The following is a 22,690-nucleotide window of genomic DNA, read 5'->3' on the forward strand; positions in this document are numbered from 1 at the left end:
CAGCTCACCCCTGTGTGATTCCACTGGAACTCGTAGCACGGATCACGTCTCTGCCAGACGTAAGAAGAATGCTTGTATAAAGATATTCCTGAGTCTAAGAACACTGAGCTGTTCAAAGCGCGCACAGGTCCTAGACAATCTTCCTCCGGTATTACTGGTTTGGGCACAGACAACAATCATGATATTTTAATCGAAATGAAATAAAGTCTTGGATTTTATTCATCTTCTTGAAAGCTGGATTTTCTTACTTGTACAAATACTTTATACTGTATCAGCAAAAATTTGGAAACAAATTTTTCCTTTGTTAGGAAGTTATAAGGGTGAAAAGTTGACCAGCGATTTCTCATTTTTACAACAAAATTTACAAAACCATTTATTTAGGGACCACATCACATTTAAAGACACTTTGGGGGTGTACATAACAGAAAATAACCAAAAGCGACACCATTTTAAAACTGCACCCCTCAAGATGCTCAAAACCACATTCAAGAAGTTTATTAACCTTTTACATGCTTCACAGGAACTGAAGCAATGTGGAAGGAAAAAATTAACATTAAATTTTTTTTGCAAACATTTTTCTTCAGAACCAATTTTTTTTATTTTACAAGTGTAAAAAGAGAAAATGAACCACAAAATATGTTGTGCAAATTTCTCCTGAATATCCGGATACCCCATATGTGGGGGTAAACTACTGTTTGGGCACATGGCAGCGCTCAGAAGGGAAGGAGCGACGTTTGACTTTTTCAGTGCAGAATTGGCTGGAATTGAGATCGGACGCCATGTTGTGTTTGGAGAGCCCCTGATGCGCCTAAACAGTTGAAACCCCCATAATTGACACCATTTTTGAAACTAGACCCCTTGAGGAACTTATCTAGATGTGTAGTGAGCACTTTGAACCCGCAAGTGCATCACAGAAGTTTATAACATAGAGCCGTCAAAATAAAAAATCATTATTTTTCAACAAAAATGATTTTTCGCCCCCAAATTTTTATTTTCACAAGGGTAACAGGAGAAATTGGACCCCAAAAGTTTTTGTCCAGTTTGTCCAGAGTATGCTGGTACCCCGTATGTGGGGGGGAACCACTGTTTGGGCACACGTCGGGGCTTGGAAGGGAGGTAGGGATGTTTTGAAATGCAGACTTTGATGGAATAGTATGCAGGCATCATGTTGCATTTGCAGAGCTCCTGATGTGTCAAAACAGTAGAAACCCCCCCCAAAATGTCCCTATTTTGGAAGCTAGACCCCCAATGAACTAATCTAGATGTGTGGTGAGCACTTTGAACCCCCAAGTGCTTCACAGAAGTTTATAACGTAGAGCTGTGAAAATGAAAAATCATATTTTTTCCACAAAAAAAATATTTCACCCCCAAATTTTTACTTTCACAAGGGTAACAGTTAAAAATTGGACAACAAAAGTTGTTGTGCAATTTGTTCTGAGTATGCTGATGCCCCATATGTGGTGAGGACCACTGTTTGGGCGCATGGCAGAGCTTAGAAGGGAAGGAGCGCCGTTTTGGAATGCAGACTTTGATGGAATGGTCTACGGGCATCATGTTACGTTTGCAGAGCCCTTGATGTGCTTAAACAGTAGAAACCGCCCACAAGTGACCACATTTTGGAAACTAGACCCCCCCAAGAAACTTATCTAGATGTTTTGTGAGAACTTTGAACCCCCAAGTGTTTCAATATAATTTATAACGCAGAGCCGTGAAAATAAAAAATATTTTTTTTTCCACAAGCACGAATTTTTAGCCCGAAATTTTTTATTTTCACAAGTGTAATGCAATGATACTGCAGTGCAGTATAGCGCAACCTTCATCAGGGGGAGCTGGTGAGGGAGGAAAGGCTGCACTCACAGTGTAGTACTACAGTGTGGCAGCACAGCAGCCACTAGGTGGCGAGAGAATGGTCAGACAAGCCGGATCAGCAACAGTCAGGAAACACAGTACCAGAGGGAAACACAATACACATGGTCAAGTACAAGCCAGAGAAGTCAGAACCAGCCAGGAGCAGAGATATCAGAGATGTAAGACAGTCAGACAGGTCAGAGGGTAAGCCAGGTCACATACCAAGAAGTCAAAGGACGGGGAGCAAAGACAATCAGGGTAGCAGGAGTAAATGTGCAGAGGACAAACCAGGGTGTAACAGGGTCAGCTGCTCAAGTCTGGGGCAGGAACTATAACTGACACTGCCTGTCAGCTGCAGCGGACTGAAATAGCAACACATATCCCAAAACAAGGCAGAGAAAGTTAACCCTTGCATGACCAAACTGGGGAGAGAATAACAAGAAACAAACCCCAGCCTTGATCATGACAGTACCCCTCTCTCAATGGTCCGGGCCTTTCATGCTCGTTATTTAGGTTTTCTCAACTAACGAGCGTGAAAGGCCCGGAACAACCGATCCGCATGGATCAAATGCGCCGGCACCCATGACCGGTCCTCAAGACCATAACGCTTCCAATGGGCCAAATACTGAAGTGAACTACGGAGCTTACGAGAATCCACCACCCATTCTACATCATACTCTGTCTGACCATCCTCCACAACAGGCGGCGGGTGCGAAGGAGACTTACCTAACGAAGACACCAATGGCTTCAGAAGTGCCTTATGGAACACATTGGGGATCCGCAACAACGGATAAATTCATTTTTTGGAAATAAAAAGAAAACAATAACAGTACACATATTTAGTATCGCCGCATCCGTAAAGACCTGCCCTATAAAACTGTCCTACTAGTTAACCCCTTTAGTGAACCCCTTAAAAAATAGAAATAAAAAACAAAGCAAAAAACAGTACTTTATCATCATACCGCCAAACAAAAAGTGCAAAACCTATATAAATAACCATGATACCGCTGAAAACATCATCTTGTCCCACAAAAAACGAGCCACCATACAGCATCATCAGTGAAAAAATAAAATAGTTATAGCTCTCAGAATAAAGCGATGCAAAAATAATAATTTTTTTATATAAAATTGTTTTTATTGCATAAAAGCGCCAAAGCATAAAAAAAATGTAAATGAGGTATCACTGTAATCGTACTGACCCAAAGAATAAAACCGCTTTATCAATTTTACCACACACAGAATGGAGTAAACGCACACCCAAAAGAAATTCATGAAATGCTGTTTTTTGTTCATTCTGCGTCCCAAAAACCGGAATAAAAAGCGATCAAAAAATGTCACCTGCCCAAAAATGGTTCCAATAAAAACATCATCTCGTCCCGCAAAATAAAAGACCTCACATGACTCGGTGGGTAAAAATATGGAAAAATTATAGCTCTCAAAATGTGGTGATGCAAAAACTATTTTTACAATAAAAAGCGTCTTTTAGCGTGTGACAGCTGCCAAACATAAAAACTCGCCATAAATAGTAAATCAAACCCCCCGTTATCACCCCCTTAGTTAGGGAAAAAGAATAAAATTTAAAAAAATTGTATTTATTTCCATTTTCCCATTAGGGCTAGGGTTAGGGTTAGGGCTAGGGCTAGGGTTAGACTTAGACCTAGGGCTAGGGTTAGGGCTAAGATTAGGGTTAGGGATGTGTTGGGGTTGGGGTTGGAGTTAGAATTGGGGGGTTTCCACTGTTTAGGCACATCAGGGGCTCTCCAAATGCAACATGGTATCTGATCTCAATTACAGCCAATTCTGCGTTGAAAAAGTCAAACGGTGCTCCTTCCCTTCCAAGCTCTGCCATGCGCCCAAACAGTGGTTTATCCCCACATATGGGGCATCAACCTACTCAGGACAAATTGCACAACAACGTTTGGGGTCCAATTTCTTCTGTTACCCTTGGGAAAATAAAAAATTGGGGGCAAAAATATCATTTTTGTGGAAAAAAAATATGATTTTTTTATTTTCACGCCCGGGTGTTATAAACTTCTGTGAAGCACTTGTGGTTCAAAGTGCTCACCACACATCTAGATAAGTTCCTTGGGGGGGTTTAGTTTCCAAAATAGGGTCACTTGTGGGGGTTTCCACAGATAAGGCATATCAGTGGCTCTCCAAAAGCAACATGACACCTGCAGACCATTCCATCAAAGTCTGCATTCCAAAACATCACTACTTCCCTTCTGAGCACCGACGTGTGCCCATACAATAGTTTTCTCCCACATATGGGATATCAGCATACTCAGGACAAAGTGGACAACAGCTTTTGGGGTCTAATTTCTCCTGTTACCCTTGGGAAAATAAAAAAATTGGGGACTAAAAGATCATGTTTGTGGAAAAAATATGATTGTTTATTTTCACGGCTCCGCATTATAATCTTCTGTGAAGCCCTTGGGGGTTCAAAGTGCTCACCACATAGCAGGGCATCTCCAAACGTGACATGGCGTCCGATCTCAATTCCATCCAAGTTTGCGTTCAAAAAGTCAAATGGTGCTCCCTCCCTTGAGAGCTCTGCTGTGCGCCCAAACAGTGGTTTACCCCCCAGATATGGGGCATCAGCGTAATCAGGACTGTTATGAATGGGTCACCGAGGAGAAAAATGCAAAACAAGCTAAGTCACAGAAAACAAGAGAGGTTGGTAACTATGCAGATTGCAGATCCCTGATCCTACCACACAACTAGCAGGAGCCGTGGAGCGTACCTACAATGTTCCTAGACGCTTCATCACAGCCGGAGGACTAAATAAGCCTGAAGCATGAAAAGGGGAAAACTAAGAGCAGACCCCAAAGGAATAGATAGCCCCCACACATGTATTGACGGTGAAACAAGATGAAGGCACAAACACAGGCAGGAAAATAGGCTGTGCAAACGATGGGGCCCAAACTAACTAGAGAGGAAAGGAAAGGAAAGACACTGTCTGCAACCTGCAAAAAACCCTGCAAAAATAATGTCCAACACTTCTGATAGCAAAATTAACCTTGAAGTCACTATACTTCTCCCACTATATCAGCACTCTGAAATATTCTGAGACAGAGCAAAAAGAGACCAAACTAGTAAGGGACAAAAAGCAAATTGGCAAAATACTGATAAATAGGAGTGGAAATTCAGCACAGCCCCCAGCCGGGGCTGGCTGACCACACCAAAAAACTGAATAGACCAACAAAATCAAGTGTGAACATTAGCAGAAAAACTTAGCTTTAGATGACTGGAACAGAGCTGAAAACCAAGAGCTGACAAGCCAGAAGGAATCACCAGCAACTGAATAGGGCGTCGGCTGTCTTAAATCCAGTCTGAGACTCCTGAGGTCCAATCATTATCCTCATTCTCCACCGATCAATTCAGCCTCACTACCTCCTGTTACCACCAGAGGGATTCTGGAAGGAGAACTCACAACTGGTGAACCAGAGAATGAACTCAAAACACAGGACAAATTGCACAACTTTGGGGGTCTAATTTTCCTGCTACCCTTGGGAAAATAAAATTTGGGGGCTAAAAAATCTTTTTTGTGGAAAAAAAATATTTTTATTTTCACGGCTCTGCGTTATAATCTTCTGTGAAGTCCTTGGGGGTTCAAAGTGCTCACCACACATCTAAATAAGTTCCTTGGGGGGTCTAGTTTCCAAAATATTGTCAATTGTGGGGGATTTCCACTGTTTAGGCACATCAGGGGCTTTCCAAACGCGGCATGGCGTCCAATCTCAATTCCAGCCAAAAAAGTCAAATGGCAATGCTTCCCTTCCGAGCTCTGCCATGTGCCCAAATAGTGGTTTACCTCTACATATTGGGTATCAGCGTACTCAGGACAAATTGCACAATAACTTTTGAGGTCCTGTTACCTTTGGGAAAATAAAAGTTGGGGATGAAAAGGTCATTTTTGTGGAAAAAACATGATTTTTTAATTGTACGGTTTGTAAGGTAGCGCTGTCATTCAAGGTTGGGGACACTCGCTTGGCAGCCAAATAATCAGATCTGGCACGGGTTTTCCATAAAACAATCACAGTCCATGTGGCTTATTCAGGCATCATAAACCCTAAAAGCAATAGATATGATATGAATCCGAACTAACGTTCATGACAGAGCCTCACTCTGTTAAGCCTGTGGTCACACAGGTTACGCAATGTCCAGTACTCAGGCTCTTCAGCCTCACAGTTATATCACCTGGCCAGGGTTACCTCATGGCTGCTTCAGCTCACTGCAGACATTCATTCCCTCTCCCTGGGAACTGTCAGACGCTTTCAGCCATTACGCATAGCATTCACGTGCTGTCAGGAAAGGAGTCCCATCTCCCAGACAAGACCTTCCAAAACGGATGCACCGGGTCCAAGCATTCACTCCATGTGACCTACCCTGGCCACCTTGTATGGTCCGTAGCCACGCCCACCGGGTCACATGGCTATGACCTCATCACAGGTCCTTCACACACTCATATACACTTTACTATGGCGTCCTTAAACCCACTCCTGGGTGGATTTGTAGATGATTGATCCCACCCGTCTCATCAATCACCTGAAGGCTTCTCCCTGACACATTGGAATGAAAGATCAGCTCTGCTGATCAGCACATAAGCAAGCCTTCATTTCAAGGCCACCTACCTTGGGATACATACCAATCATTCAGCATCCTGCCACAGATCCTCTCTCCTGGGACACCCACACAGTGCCCCCTAGTGGACACAATGGTCACTACACCACATACCTCCCCCCTCTGTTTAAACTAGTGGGGTTGAACACACAACATTACCCCGGGATCTCGAGACTGGGAACTCATTACACCTTGCCCAACAGGTCGAGAGAACCGTCTCCGTCTGTCATACGGCCTCATACCTACATTAGGCCTCCCCCGCCCCCAGCGGTCAGAATATTGGCCTTGATCTTTGGCCCTCCAGTCACAGTCTGTCTGCGTCATCAGACACTGTTTAGTCATCACATTCCTCTCCTTGTCTGTTCCGTTCCTTGACCAGCTCCCCCCGGTTGGTGCGGTCATAAGTCTTAGTCAAGCCTACTGTCTCGCCTGAGTCTGACTCATTCAGCATCTCACACAAACTACAGTCTCTCAGCTTCGTCCTGCCAGTCGAACTACCACTTGCTGACATTCTTCGGCCATCTGCCATGTCACTACTTGGAGGAACCCTTTGGGTCCTTACATTTGGGTTGAAGGCGGCCGCCACCTGGTGTTCCGTACCTCTTTATTGATCCACCGACGGTCCAGCCTCAATTGCTCAATCTCTAGCAGGTACCCCACTCGATACTCCAAGAGCATCCAAAAGTTTCTCAGGCTTTCTACGGAGCCAACCACCATGATGGGGATCCTACCCTCTTCACTGGATACCTGGTCTTCATCATCAGGAAGGATCCTCACCCTCACCTCGCCGTAGATATTTACAAGGTCTTGCATTACCTTCCCAAGTCTTCCAATGTTTCTCCCAATCAGACCTTTGGGTACTGGAATCACATCTTTCCGCAAACCCAGCCGATCCATAGCCTCCCTTGCTAACTCTAGGCGTCGAGCAGCTTTCATATTACTCCGCCTGACCAACTGTTCAGCGTGGAGACATTGCAAATGCATCTCTTTCAAGACAGCTACCCAGTTTGCTGTATCTTCCCTGGCTGATATTATCACCAATTGCCGAGTCTCAGGTGCCCAGTGCACCTTACATGCCTTGACCGCCTCTTTGAAGGCCTCATGCACACCTTCCTCAGCAAAAGCTTCTTGCATATCTTCGGGTACCTCGATCACAGATTTGAAGGTCGTGGTCTTGCTGTCTTCCTGGACAGAAGGCTCTGGCTTTACCACGGACACTTCCCTCACTACAGCTTTCCCGACCGGGTGCCTGTCTTCTTCAGTTCTTAGCTCACAAACGTCATGAGATTTTATCTCTTCATAACCCTTTGCCAAGATGGGTACTGGCATTTCCGTCTTGTTATCACTCGGGCCTGGCCGCTGTAAGTCTTCGTCCAAGCTCTTCTCCAGCAGAAGACCTTTTACTACTCCTCTGAGTTCTTCCATCTCTTCCCTAAGGGTCTTGTTCATGCTTTGCCAGGTGGACAGGTGACCTCTGAGCTCCAAGACTTCTTTCTCGAGCCCTTCCACCCTGTGCTCGGCCATTTGTCTCAGTACCCTTTCTCATTCGAGATGTTCTTCCACTGTCTCTTTTATCAACTGTTTCTCATGGTCTTGTTCTTTTTGGCCATCACGTGTCACACCACCACTTCTCTAATTATATCTTCAACGGGTACCACTGGGTCAGCCCTATCAGTCAAGTGAACCCTCCAGTCATCGTCTGACCGTGTGTCTACTCTAGTCGTCTCATCTACCAGCTCACCATCAGTCAAGACATGAGACGCCAGGTCCGTAAGTTGGGTTGACGCACCCCCTCTTCTGGCCCCTTTTACATATGACCTGTCGATTTTAGAAGGCGTCACCGTCTCAATGTCTGCTAGGTCAACCAAGAGAAATGTCTCCATCCCCCTGCCATATATCATCAAACAAGACAAAGTCCCGGCCCCTCTCAAAGGGATGCACTAAGTTTGGTGACATACTACCACCTTGGCACTCAACCCCCTTTATCATCTCAATCATGACTGTGTCCACCGTATAGTTCACAATGATCCCATGGTCGCAGCAAACCCTGACGTTTTTCTCGGTCAGAGATAAAACGAGAGGAGTTCCTATCAGAGTCACCTGACTCTTTGAGTCCAGCCTCCCAGAGACTCCTTCCCGCTGTAGCATCACGGTACACACCTGTGGCCCGTCATTATGTGGAAAATACATGCCACACTCCTCAAAAAACATACACACACTGTGGTTCCTCAGACATGTCCACTGAGGTACCCAGTGCTGCCCCTTTTGATAACTCGGCCCCTTTCTGGATCACCATCCCAATTTGGGCCACCACCTCTCTCTGGGATGCCACCCCTTTTTGGGCTACCACACCTTTTTGGGTTACCACCCCCTTTTGGGTCACCGCCTCCCTCTGGGACTCCACCCCTTTTTGGGATACCACCCCGGTTTGGGCCACCGCCCCTTTTGGGATTTCCCCATGTCCGTTTTACAGGTCTCCTTAGACGGCAGTTCACGCCAAAACAGTTTATGTCTTTTACAATACCACACAAGTCCTTGCTGGCACCACCACAGCTCCTGCTGTCACCGATCTCCGACACCACCGGCTGCCACTCACACAAAGCTGCTGGTGTCACCTTCGTAACACCGCCGAGAAACAGGAAGCCACTTGTCCACTTCGTAACCTCGCCGAGTTACAGCAAGCCGCTTGTCACCTTCTTGACCCCCACTGAGCCACCGCAGGCTGACTTGAAAGGGAAAAGAAAAAAAACACACATGCAACAAAAAACTCACGTGTCCTGTCTGTGTGCTCTCCAGGACATCTGTCTCCTCTCCTGAGACCATCCAACACACAGGGCGCACCGGGTGCTAATCAGGGAGCCGACCCTCCACCCAGGGTCTCCCAACACACCGGCCTCACCACGTTCAGGGGCTCAGCGGGTGCTATTCAGGACATTTGTCTCTGCCTGAGACTGCCCAACATTCATGCTTTACCAGGTCCAAGGTCACACGTGTTCCAGGGATCCGATTCTTCTCCCAGAACCACCCAACACTGACCCTCCAGGACTTCTGCACACTGAACCCTCCAGGTACACAGTCTCTCTCACTGACCCCAGTCAGTACAACATGAACACCTGTCCCTTACCTGTGTCGGCCGCACAGGTCCTCGGGTACCGCTTATCCACAGAGGCACCCTATCACAATCCACAGTCTCTTTCTCTGACCCCGGTCAGCATATCACACAGTTTTTACGACCATCACCTGCTGGCCACGCAGGTTCTCGGACAACTCAACAGCAGAGGTGTCCTATAAGTCTCTTCCACTGACCCCGGTCAGCATATCACATGGCTTTCAAGACCGTCAGCCCTCCTGGCTCAGCGTTGCCAGCACTGCAACATGTGATTTTGGAAACCATTGCCCTTAGCAACCGAATTCTGCAGACCTCGTCCATTGCCCCTAGCAACAACGCTACAGCATTGCCCTTTGCATTTCTCCACCAATTGTAAGGTAGTAAATAATCAGATCTGGCACGGGTTTTCCATAAAACAATCACAGTCCATGCGGTTTATTCAGGCATCATAAACCCTCAAAGCAATAGACAGTTCATATCCATATCATAATGTTCATCACAGAGCCTCACTCTGTTAGGCCTGTGGTCACACAGGTTATGCAATGTCCAGCACTCTTCAGCCTCACAGTTATCTCACCTGGCCAGGGTTACCTCATGTCTGCTTCAGCTCACTGCAGACGTTCATTCCCTCTCCCTTGGAACTGTCAGACGCTTTCAGCCATTACACACAGCATTCACATGCTGTCAGGAAAGGAGTCCCATCTCCCAGACGAGACCTTCCAGAACGGACCAACTGGGTCCAAGCATTCACTCCATGTGACATACCCTGGCCACCTTATATGGTCCGTAGCCATGCCCACCGGATCACATGGCTATGACCTCATCACAGGTCCTTCACACACACTCATATACACATTATTATGGTGTCCTTAAACCCACCCCTGGGTGGATTTGTAGATGATTGATCCCACCCGTCTCATCAGTCACCTGAAGGCTTCTCCCTGACACATTGGAAAGAAAGATCAGCTTTGCTGATCAGCACATAAGGAAGCCTTCATCTCAAGGCCACCTACCTTGGGATGCATACCGATCATTCAGCATCCTGCCACACATCCTCTCTCCTGGGACACCCACACAGCACCCTCTAGCGGACACAGTGGTCACTACACCACAGGCTGTACGTTATAAACTTCTGTGAAGCCCTTGGAGGTTCAAAGTTCTCACCACATATCTAGATAAGTTTCTTGGGGGGTCTTGTTTCCAAAATGGGATCACTTGTGGGGGGTTTCCACTGCTTAGGCACATCAGGGGCTCTCCAAACGTAACATGTCTCCGATCTGAATTCCAGCCAATTTTGCGTTGAAAAAGTCAAACGGCGCTTCTTCCTTTCTGAGCTCTGCCATGCGCAGAAACAGTGGTTTCCTCCCACATATCAGGTATCAGCATACTCAGGACAAACTGCACAATAACTTCTGTAGTCCAATTTATCCTGTTACCCTTGGTAAAATAAAAAAAATTGGACCTGAAGTAATTTTTTGTGAAAAAAAGTTAAATGTTCATTTTTTTTAAAACATTCAAAAAGACTCATGTGAAGCACCTGAAGGGTTAATAAACTTCTTGAATGTGGTTTTTAGCACCTTGAGGGGTGCAGTTTTTAGAATGGTGTCACTTTTGGGTATTTTCTATCATATAGACCCCTCAAAGTGACTTCAAATGTGATGTGGTACCTAAAAGAAAATAGTGTAGTAAAAATGAGAAATGGCTGGTCAACTTTTAACCCTTATAATAACTTCCTAAAAAAAAATTTGGGTTCCAAAATTGTGCTGATGTAAACATGTAGGAAGTGTTACTTATTAAGTTTTTTATTTGCCATATCTCTGTAATTTAAGGGCATAAAAATTTGAAGTTGGAAAATTGCGAAATTTTCAAAATTTTTGCCAAATTTCCATTTTTTTCACAAATAAATGCAAGTTATATAAATGAAATTTTACCACTAACATAAAGTGCAATATGTCACGAGAAAACATTGTCAGAATCACCAGGATCCATGGAAGCATTCCAGAGTTATTACCTCAAAAAGGGACAATAGTCAGAATTGTAAAAATTGGCCCGGTCATGAACGTGCAAACCACCCTTGGGGGTAAAGGGGTTAAAGAAGAAAACGCCGCCAAAGCTGGAGCTGACCAGTTTTTTTTATATCAGCTTCCTTACGAGTTAAATCAGTGAGAGGTTTGACCACCTGAGAAAACCCTTGATGAATTTTCTATAGTAATTGGCAAAACCCAGAAAACGCTGAAGACTCTTGAGATATCTGGGCTGCACCCAATCCACAATAGCCTGTACCTTTCTAGGTTCCATACGAAACCCCTCAGCAGGCAAAATGAACCCCAGAAATGACAATTCTTGGACAAAAAATGAACACTTCTCCAGTTTAGGAAAGAGTGAGTTCTCCCTGAGCCTCTGGAGAACAGCATGGAGGTGACCCACGTGATTCTGTTTATCAGAAGAATATATGAGGATATCATCCAGATAAACTACCATGATGCGCCCAATAAAATTGGAAAAAACATGATTGATAAAATTATGGAATACCGCTGGCGTTTTAGTCAGGCCAAAGGGCATAACCAAGTTCTCAAACAAACCCTCAGAGGTGAGAAATGCAATTTTCCACTTATCCCCTCCGGCATACGGATGAGATTATGTGCTCCTCTGAGGTCCAACTTAGAGAACCACTTGGCCCCAGACAATTGATTGTACAAATCAGGTATAAGTGGGAGGGGGTAAGTGTTCCTCACAGTGATCTTAGTCAATTCTCGAAAATCGAGGCATGGGTGTAAACCACCATCCTTTTTTTAACAAAAAAGAACCTCGCTGCCACGGGAGAAACAAAAAACGCGAATGTGCCCCTTAGGAAGGCTTTCGGAGATATACTACTTCATAGCTGCCTGCTCAGGGCCGGAGAGGTTGTACAAACGGGCCTTGGGCAATCTGGCACCAGGAATGAGATCAACAGCCCAATCGAATGCATGGTGTGGTGGTAGAACCTCAGCCTCCTTTTCGGAGAACACATCCTCAAAATCCTTCAGGTACTCTGGAATACCCTCCAAACTGATGGATGACACAGATACATTAACAAGACATCTCTTAGAACAATTGGGACCTCCGAGCTTCCCAGTCAATGAACGGGTTATGTACTTGTAACCAGGGAAATCCCAACACCAATCTCGCTGGCAGATTGTCCAGAACAAAGCATGTAATATGTTATTGATGATGGGACCCCAAACTTAACTCGGAGACAAACTTAACCACATTCTTAGCAAGAGGAGTTTTTATCAATGTCCACAATATTGATGGGGGTTTCCAACCTGACTGTCCCTAACTTACAGTACATTTGGCCACCAAATCAGAGTCAATCAGGTTTAGCGATGACTAGAGTTGAGTGATACCGTCCGATACTTCAAAGTATCGTATCGGATGGTATCGGCCGATCTTTAAAAAAAGTATCGGTATCGCCGATTCCGATACCGGAAGTCCCATTCAAGTCTATGGGACTTCCGGTATCGGAATAAGAAAAACCCTTTCCTGCCCTTGTACAGCCTCTCTGGGGTCTGTACGGGCCTTTCGGGGGGCTGTGCCGGCCTGCCAGGGGGTCTGTGCAGGCTCCGGTGGTCTGTGCCGGCCTGCCGGGGGGCTGTGCAGGCTCCGGTGGGCTGTGCCGGCCTGCCGGGGGGCTGTGCCGGCCAGCCGGGGGGCTGTGCAGGCTCCGGGGGGCTGTGCCGGCCTGCCGGGGGGCTGTGCCGGCCTGCCGGGGGGCTGTGCCGGCCTGCCGGTGGTCTGTGGGAATTTCCCACGCAGCAATGGCATAAAGTGAGACTAGGGACTTTTTTTTTTTTAAGTGGCGGAGGAATACAGTGCGGAAGGATACCTACCTTCCGTCATTGGATTCCTGCAGCCCGTAGAGAACGGCAGCATCATCTGATGCTGCAGTTCTCTACCCAAGATCGTCGTGGGACACACTCGTGGACTGCTTCGGATCGTGGGTGAGTATTTTTGTGGTTTGTTATGTTAATATTTATTCCGTAGACGACAATGGCTTCGGGGAACAATGTGACAAGTATTGGTAAGTATGTTACTCTATGTTATATGTACTGTATGTCTATGTATGTATTGTATGAATGTATTGTATGTATGTAGTATATATGTGGTATGTATGTAGTATGTATGTAGTATGTATGTAGCATGCATGTAGCATGCAGTATGTATGTAGCATGCATGTAGTATATATGTAGTATGTATGTAGCATGCATGTAGTATATATGTAGTATGTATGTAGCATGTAGCATGCATGTAGTATGTATGTGGTATGTATGTAGCATGTAGTATGTATGTAGCATGCATGTAGTATATATGTGGTATGTATGTAGCATGTAGTATGTATGTAGCATGCATGTAGTATATATGTAGTATGTATGTAGCATGCAGTATGTATGTAGCATGTATGTAGTATGTATGTAGCATGTATGTAGTATGTATGTAGCATGCATGTAGTATATATGTAGTATGTATGTAGCATGCAGTATGTATGTAGCATGCATGTAGCATGTATGTAGCATGTATGTAGTATGTATGTAGTATATATGTAGTATGTATGTAGCATGTAGTATGTATGTAGCATGCATGTAGTATGTATGTAGTATGTATGTAGCATGCAGTATGTATGTAGCATGTATGTAGTATGTATGTAGCATGTAGTATGTATGTAGCATGCATGCAGTATGTATGTAGTATTTTTTTTTTTTTTTTTTTTTTTTTTTTAACATTTAACACATTAGCCGGATGATGGGACTACTACTGTCCCATCATTGGCTAATGTGTCAATCACTGTCATGGTAGCAGGCATCGCCCGATGGGACTTGTAGTCCCATCGGACGATGCCTGCACAGACCCCCGAAGCCTGCACAGACCACCGGCAGGCCGGCACAGCCCCCCGGAGCCTGCACAGACCACCGGCAGGCCGGCACAGCCCCCCGGCAGGCCGGCACAGCCCCCCGGAGCCTGCACAGCCCCCCGGCAGGCCGGCACAGCCCCCCGGCAGGCCGGCACAGACCCCCACAGGGTGCACAGACCACCGGCAGGCCGGCACAGCCCCCCGGCAGGCCGGTACAGACCCCGGGCAGTCCACACAGCCCCCCCGGCAGGCCGGCACAGCCCCCCGGCAGGCCGGCAGAGACCCCCGGAAGGCCCGAAATGACGGCGCATCATGATGCGCACACACCGCGCATCATGATGACGTCAGTCTGTCAATCAACTTTGAACTTCCGATTCCGATGCCGAATTCCGATATTGAAAAAATATCGGAAGTCGGTATCGGAATTCCGATACAGCAAGTATCGGCCGATACCCGATACTTGCGGTATCGGAATGCTCAACACTAGCGATGACCCACAGTCCACAAAAGCTGAAGTGGGAGTGCCACAGTTTTCAACAAAAAGTTCCACTTCCAATTGTAATTTTAGCAGTGAGGAAAAAGATACCTGAGAGTTTGGGCAACCTCCTCGACAGTTACCCAGACTTAGGCATTTCCCGGCACCTTGGGAATCAGAGGACAGGAAGGACAGTCCTTTTTCCAGTGTCCTGGACTACCACAGAAGAATTAGAGTCTGCCTTCCTGTCGTCGACTCCTCTCTCTTTCCATGACGGTGGTTGCCCCCACTGCCATGGGCTCGGAATGTGGCATAACATCAGAATTGCTCGGTAGTCAGAAGAAGAGGAACTTCCCGCTGCATGACACCCCTCTCCCATAGTCTACGATCTATCCAGATGGCCTGAGTCATAGCCTCGTCCAAGGAACTAGTTGACAAATGGAGAGCCAGAGCATCCATAAGGTGATCAGATAGTCCCCTCCAAAACTGACACCTGAGAACGGAGTCATTCCAGGACACCTCAGGGGACCATCCTCTGAACTCTGAGCAATACCACTCGGCTGAGGGCTTTCCCTGAACAACACCCATGATAGTGTCCTCTGCTAACCTGACACTGTCCCGTTCATCATAGTTAAGTCCTAGGGCCTCAAAAAACCTTTCCACCGACATCCGTTCAGGGACAGTAGGGGGCAGCAATAAAGCCCAAAGTTGGGGACCCTCCCTGAGTAAGGAAATAATTATCCCCACCCGCTGACTCTTATCCCCAGATGATCGAGGTCTAAGAACAAATAATAATTTACAATTCTCATTGAATGTACGAAACTTGTTTTTCTCACCAGAAAGGTGTCAGGAAGCTTAACGGAGGGTTCAGGATTGTGCAAAGCGACATCTGTAGGATCACCAGGCTGACCAACAGCATGATGTATGGTAATCTGCACAGTCTTAGTCTCCGTCAACTCTTTATGTAATTGAGTATGGGACGTGGCCAATGCCCTATGTTCCACCGATAATTCTCACATCATCTGTGACAAACCGGACACCTGTTCCGCCTGGTTACAAAGCGGGTCCATGACCAGAGAAAAAAATGAAAAATTCCCTTTAAGTGTTGGGTCAGTTATAATGTAATAGGAGCTGGTGAGGGAGGAGAGGCTGTATTCACAGCATAACACCACAGTGCGGCAGCACAGGAGTCACTAGGTGGTCAGACGAGTCGGGTCAGCAACAGTCAGAAAACACAGTACCAGAGGGAAACACAATACACATGGTCAAGTACAAGCCAGAGAAGTCAGAACCAGCGAGGCGCAGAGATATCAGAGACGCAAGACAGTCAGACAGGTCAGAGAGCAAGCCAGGTCACATACCAAGAAGTCAAAGCACGGGGTGCAAGCACTAAGACAAGCGGCGTAGCAGTAGTAAATGAGCAGAGGACAAACCAGAGTGTAACGGGGTCAGCTGCTCAAGCCTGGGGCAGGAACTATAATGTTGCCTGATGGGCATGGTGGACTGAAAGAGCAGCACAGATCCCAAAACAAGGCAGAGAAAGTTAACCCTCACATGAGCAAACTGGGGAGAGAATAACAAGAAACAAACCTCGGCCTGGATCATGACAGGTAACAGGAGAAATTGGACACCAAAAGTTGTTGTCCAATTTGTCCTGAGTACGCTGGTACCCCATATGTGGGAGAAAACTACTGTTTGGGCACACGTCAGGGCTCGGAAGGGAAGCAGTGACGTTTTGGAATGCAGACTTAGTCTGCTGGCTCATGTTTGCAGAGCTCTTGATGTGCCTAAACAGTAGAAACCTCCCACAAGTGACCCAATTTTGGAAACTAGACCCCCCAAGGAGCTCATCTAGATGCGTGGTGAGCACTTTGTAGCCTCAAGTGCTTCACAGAAGTTTATAACGCGGAGCCGTGAAAATAAAAAATCATTTTTTTTCCACAAAAATGATTTTTTTAGCCCCAAACTTTTTATTTTCCCAAGTGTAACAGGAGAAATTAGACCCCCAAAGTTGTTGTGCAATTTGTCCTGAGTATGCTGATGCCCCATATGTGGGGGTAAACCACTGTTTGGGCGCACGGCAGAGCTCACAAGGGAGGGAGCACCATTTGACTTTTTGAACGCAAACTTGGATGGAATTGAGATCGGACGCCATGTCGCGTTTGGCAACCCCCTGATGTACCTAAACAGTGGAAACCCCCCATTTCTGACTCCAACTCTTACCCCAGCACACCCCTAACCCTAATCGCAACTCTAACCATAACCCTAATCACAAACCTAACCCTAACACAAACCTAACCCTAATCTCAACCCTAACCCTGATCCCAACCCTAACCCTAATCCCAACCCTAACCCTAATCCTAATCCCAACCCTAACCCTAATCCCAACCCTAACTTTAGCACAACTCACTTTAGCCCAACTCAAACCCTAATGGAAAAATGGAAATAAATAGATTTTCTTTTTTTATTTTTCCCTAACTAAGAGGTTGATAAAGGGGGGATTGATTTACTACTTTTTTATTTTGATCACTGACACAGGGTCTATCACAGTGACAAAATGAACCAATAGGAAAAATCTCCCTATTGTTGCCGTATTCTGGCCGGCAGGTCTCGGCGGGCGCACTGCGTATGCACCTGCCATTTTCTCCCGTAAGATGTCGGTGGCCCAGGGGACTTCAGCGGGCCATGCAGGGACAACGGAGGTACCGGGGGGATCAGGAACCCTATTTCTCTCTCCTCTGATGTGCGATCACAACAGAGGAGAGAGAAATTAAACGGAAAATCAGACTTTTTTTTTGCGGTCGCCGTTGTACCGCTAATAACGGTGATCGCAACACCGGGGTCGGTAAAAAACAACCCAAATCACGTTCTCTGGGGTCTCGGCTACCCCGGCAGCTGAGTCCCCAGAGAAATTCCGTCTCTGGGGGGCACTATACATTTTTTCCACAGCGCCGAGTACCCTTAACTGCCGCCATTTAAAGGCGTATTGGCGGTCTTTAAGGGGTTAAAAATGTCACATAATTTTTTCACAATACTGGTTTAATCTCTTGCTGTGTTGTATAAGTGATATATTAACATTATTCCTCTGGTCAGTACGATTAGCAAGATAAATTGATATACTTTTACAGCGGGTGAAATAGGTATAGAACACGTCACCAATTAAATATATTTCTAAAGGTGCTATTAACAATTTACTCTCACTAGTGATGTGTGAACCCAAATGGTAAAGTTCACTGACTTTTTCCCAGAAGTCCATCATAATGTTTGCGGCCAATCAACAAGCATTTAGGTTGTGAGCGCTTCCTGAGACATCACAGGTATTCCAAGCACTGTTATGACTGTAATTAGCTGGCGCACCATGTGACCCTGCCTGGAGAAAGTCAGGGTTGTGGGTTGCGCCGCCATTCTGTTTCTCATGTGCTGTCAGTGTGGTTCTCACTTCTCTGTACCATATCAGCCTCATGCTCTGTGCCCTAAAAACCTTTTCCTGTGTGCCATACCAGCATTGTGTAGACTTCCCTAACAGCCTGTTGCTCTGTGCCATAAAAGCCTTGTGGTCTGTGCCATAAAAGCCTGGTGCTCTGTGTCAAAAAATCCTATTGCTCTGTGCCAAATAAACCGTGTACTCTGTGGCAATAAAATCCTATTGCTCTGTGCCATATAAACCTTGATCTCTTTGGCAAAAATGGTGGGCACTGATCTGATTAAGGAAAGTGCCACTGACTGGGTGTGCCTTTCCTACCCTCCCCTTACCCCTGATTGGTTCGGGCATGACAGCTGCCCTTCCATGATTTAATGAGGTGGGATTTAAGTATGGGGAGCCAATTGGGATAAAGAAGGGATTAGCACAGCCCCTTCCTATGTATATAAAATCCTGGGATTTTAGCAGCCCTTCCTCTTCCTCCGTTCACTGCGGTCCTGGAAGTGCTTTTTTAGCACTGTCTGGTAGGAAGATGGCAGACCCTCTGATTGAGGCCCTGCGAGCTCGGGTTCTGCAGGAGGGTGAGCCCTGGCTTCGGTCAGTGATAGAAGGGATCAGCGCTCACCTGTCCTTGGCGGTTATGCCCCATAGCGCGGTTCAAGCGGCGGTCACCCCTGCCGCGGCCGCTGCGGCTCAGTGTGTGCGGCCGGCGGCGGGGGGGCAGGGAGGAGGCAGGCGGTCCGGGCGCCGTACCCGCCCTCCTCTGCGTCTCTGGGAGGCCTCACCGGTGCCTGTTGGGCTGCGTGGGCGGTGGGCGGCAGGGCGGAAGTCGCCGCCCCCTCACTTCCGGTCTGGCGCCGAAGCACGGGAGGAGTCGGCGGCGCTGCAGGACATAGTGACTGGGTCCCCGGCGGCAGCGCGCAGCAGTGGTAGCGTGCGCGCCTCACGTGCGGTACCCAGGGAATCGGGCACAGGGAGGGAGGTGTGGGGTCAGGGTAGTGGGGAGCTGTCGGTCCCAGCGGTGGGACACGTTATGGGGGGCAGGAATAGCACCTCCTCCGCAGGGTCGGCGGAGGAGGCAATTAGAGCACAGGCCACGGTACCATTAGGGGGGGGACAGGGACAACCACCAGCTTTTCAGCAGCAGCCGGGGTCAAGCCCGTCACAGCCGCCCTTGATTATGGCTGTTAGTGCCACAAGGGGTAACTTACAAACGGATGACACTGTGGCTACGTCTAATGACGCCCAGTTTTCGCAGGCCCAGAACAGGGTGGCTGCGGAAGGGGTTGCAGGAGTTAATGCTGATTTAAGGGGTTCCCCAGGCAGGAGGGAGGACAGGCGTAGGCGCCGGAGATCCTCGTCCTCTTATTCGTCGTCCCCACAGTCGCGGCGGGAGCGTCGCACTTCTCGGAGGAATAGGAAGAGGTCCCGGCGGTCGGGGTGCAGGGAAACTTCTCGTGGTCGTCATCATCATCGGTCCTCGAGGCGTGGCTTCCCATCTTCGGTGTCGGAGGTGTCCAGCACGTCTGCGAGTCCTGAACATGGCCAGGGCCCTCCTCCTGGTCATCGGGAGTCGAGGGCACGGTCAAAGACTTTCAGCCTGGTCAAGGTGGCCGTGCCTCCCAGGGCTTCAAGTCGCAGCACTTTCAGCCAGGAGAGGTGTCCAGGAGCCGGAGTACCTCCATCGATGGGAGTCCCTCCTCCATCAGCGGACGCGGGTGAGTGTTCCCTTTTGGGACTAAAAAGTGCGGATAATGCTGTGGTTCTTTCAGCTCTGAAGGCGTTGCTTGGGCAATTGCCCTTAACATCCGATGTTGTACAAAACAAAGCAAAAGTTGATACCGCGCCAGCGGGAGTATATAAAGATACCATGTTTTGTGGGGTGAGTGCGCTTGGGTCGCACATCGACGAGGAAACTAAAACAAAATGGTTTTATAGATATTTGGTCGCTAATTTCTGTGGATCAACATACGGTGGATAAAGAGAGGAGAACGTTTGAGAGATTTACGGATAAAGGGCGCCAGAAGGTGGCGAAAACGGTGAACAATTGGTTGCAGGCTTTTGCAGTGCTGGGTTGCATTATGGGTCAGAAGCATCCGGGTCGTTGTTCGGAGCTTTTTATTTACCAAGATTTGATTTACAACTCTTATAAGGCTCATGGTGGATCGGCATGGTGGCGGTATGACGAAGAATTCCGGAGGAGATTGGCTCTCCATCCAGATATTGGTTGGGGGGTGAAAGCGACCGAGGTTTGGTTAAGGTTGATGATGACACAAAGGCCATCTCCCTTTTCATCAGCGGCTGCTGGACAAAGCACAACAGGTTCCAGTTCAGTGGTCGTGCGAAGACCTGGTGCCTGTTGGTTGTTCAATGAAGGGCACTGCAGATTCTACGGCCTTTGTAAGTTTAAGCACGAATGTTCGGCATGTGGCGGTTCCCATCCAGCATGTAAATGTTCGCGGCCACCAGGAAAGCTGCCCATTAAGCCGCAGCAAACTGATAGGAAGGACGCCGGTGAGCGTAGTCGAGATGGGACCGTGGTTAGACCGTTATCCTAATAAAGAAGCGGCTGGTCAGCTGCGTTTTGTTTTTTCTGAGGGTTTTTTCATCCCATTCCGACTGCAAAAATGCAGTGGTTTCCCGGCGAATTTGAAATCAGCCCGGGAACATCCAGAGGTTCTTGTCGAGAAGATACAAAAGGAGGTTTGTCTTGGTAGGATGGCTGGCCCCTTTTCAATACCGCCGTTTTTGGAGTTTAGAGTGTCGCCGTTAGGGGTCATTCCGAAGAAGGAGCCGGGTTCGTTTCGATTGATACATCACTTATCGCATCCGAAAGGGTTTTCCGTCAATGACGGGATTTCGCCCGAAGATGCATCGGTGTCTTATGCATCGTTTGATCGGGCGGTAACGTTGATCAGAACGGCGGGTGAAGGTGCTTGGTTGGCAAAATCGGATATTGACTCGGCGTTTCGTTTGCTGCCAGTGCACCCGGATTGTTTTCATTTGCTAGGTTGCCAAGTGGACGGCGAATTTTACTATGACATGTGTCTCCCCATGGGATGTTCTATCTCTTGTTATTATTTTGAGCTTTTTAGTTCATTTTTGGAATGGGTAGTGAGATGGGAATCGGGGAGCAGGTCCGTTACCCACTACCTGGATGATTTTCTTTTTGTTGGCCGAAAGGGCTCGGATTTGTGTAACAGGTTGCTTATGGCTTTCATGACCATGGCAGACAGATTTGGTGTGCCATTGTCCCTAGAGAAGACCATCGGCCCGGAGCAAGTTTTATAGTTTTTGGGCATCGAAATTGATACGGTCGCAATGGTGTACCGTCTTCCCAGTGAGAAAGTTCAAAAATTGATGTCGATGATTGATGGATTCATGTCTGTTAACAAGGTGACCCTTTTACAGATGCAATCGCTGTTAGGTCTCTTGGTTTTTGCCAGCAGAATCATGCCAGTGGGCAGGGTTTTTTCGCGGAGGCTATCCTTAGCTACGAAAGGTGCGTCTAGCCCCCATCACAGGGTGCGGGTTACAAAGACTATGAAGGCGGATTTGGAAGTGTGGCGTTTGTTTTTGGAAAAGTTCAATGGTCATACCTGTTTTATGTTGCCCCGCCGCATGGCTCGTGATATGGGATTACGTTTCACAGGAGATACAGAGACTGGTTTTTTGGCGGTTTTCGAGAACAGGACGTGTAGGGAGCCGTGGCCGGAGGTTTGGCGGAGTTTGGAGTTATGTCGGGACGGGACGTTATGTGAAATTTTTGCGATTGTCGTTTCAATTGAACTTTGGGGTGAGTTACTCAGTAACCAAGAGATTCATATGCAGACTGCTGATTTGCGCGTTGCTAGATGTATCAATCATATGTCGTCCAAGTCGCAGCCGGTATTGAGCCTGCTGCGCCGGTTGGCTTTATTGAGTCTGAGATTTTATATCTGGCTTCGAGCTCAATTGGTACAAGAAAGTGATCTTTGCATGTCTAACTTTTCCATTCACCCTGATTTACAGGTGCTATCAGGTTCTTGCCCCAATGCTCTCCAGGAGGTTTTTCGATGTCCGCCGCACCTGTGGGAGTTGGTCGCGAACAGCTGATGTCGCTGGTTCGCTCATCGGTGACTGCGTCGACGTGGCAAGCTTACGGTAAGGCGTGGAAGGAATGGTGTTTAGTGGCGGGTTCCAGGCTGGTGCAAGACTGAGGGGAGGCAAGATTGCAAGTGGTAATAGAGTACCTCTGCCATTTGAGGGATAGGGGTTTGTCGGGGACATCAGTACAGCAGCGTTTGTCGGGTATTGCCTTTCATTTTCAATTGTTAGGTTGGGGGG

Source organism: Dendrobates tinctorius, unplaced genomic scaffold, assembly GCF_039654945.1.
Source record: "Dendrobates tinctorius isolate UK_male_01 unplaced genomic scaffold, ASM3965494v1 ptg000128l, whole genome shotgun sequence".
Lineage (NCBI taxonomy): Eukaryota > Metazoa > Chordata > Amphibia > Anura > Dendrobatidae > Dendrobates > Dendrobates tinctorius.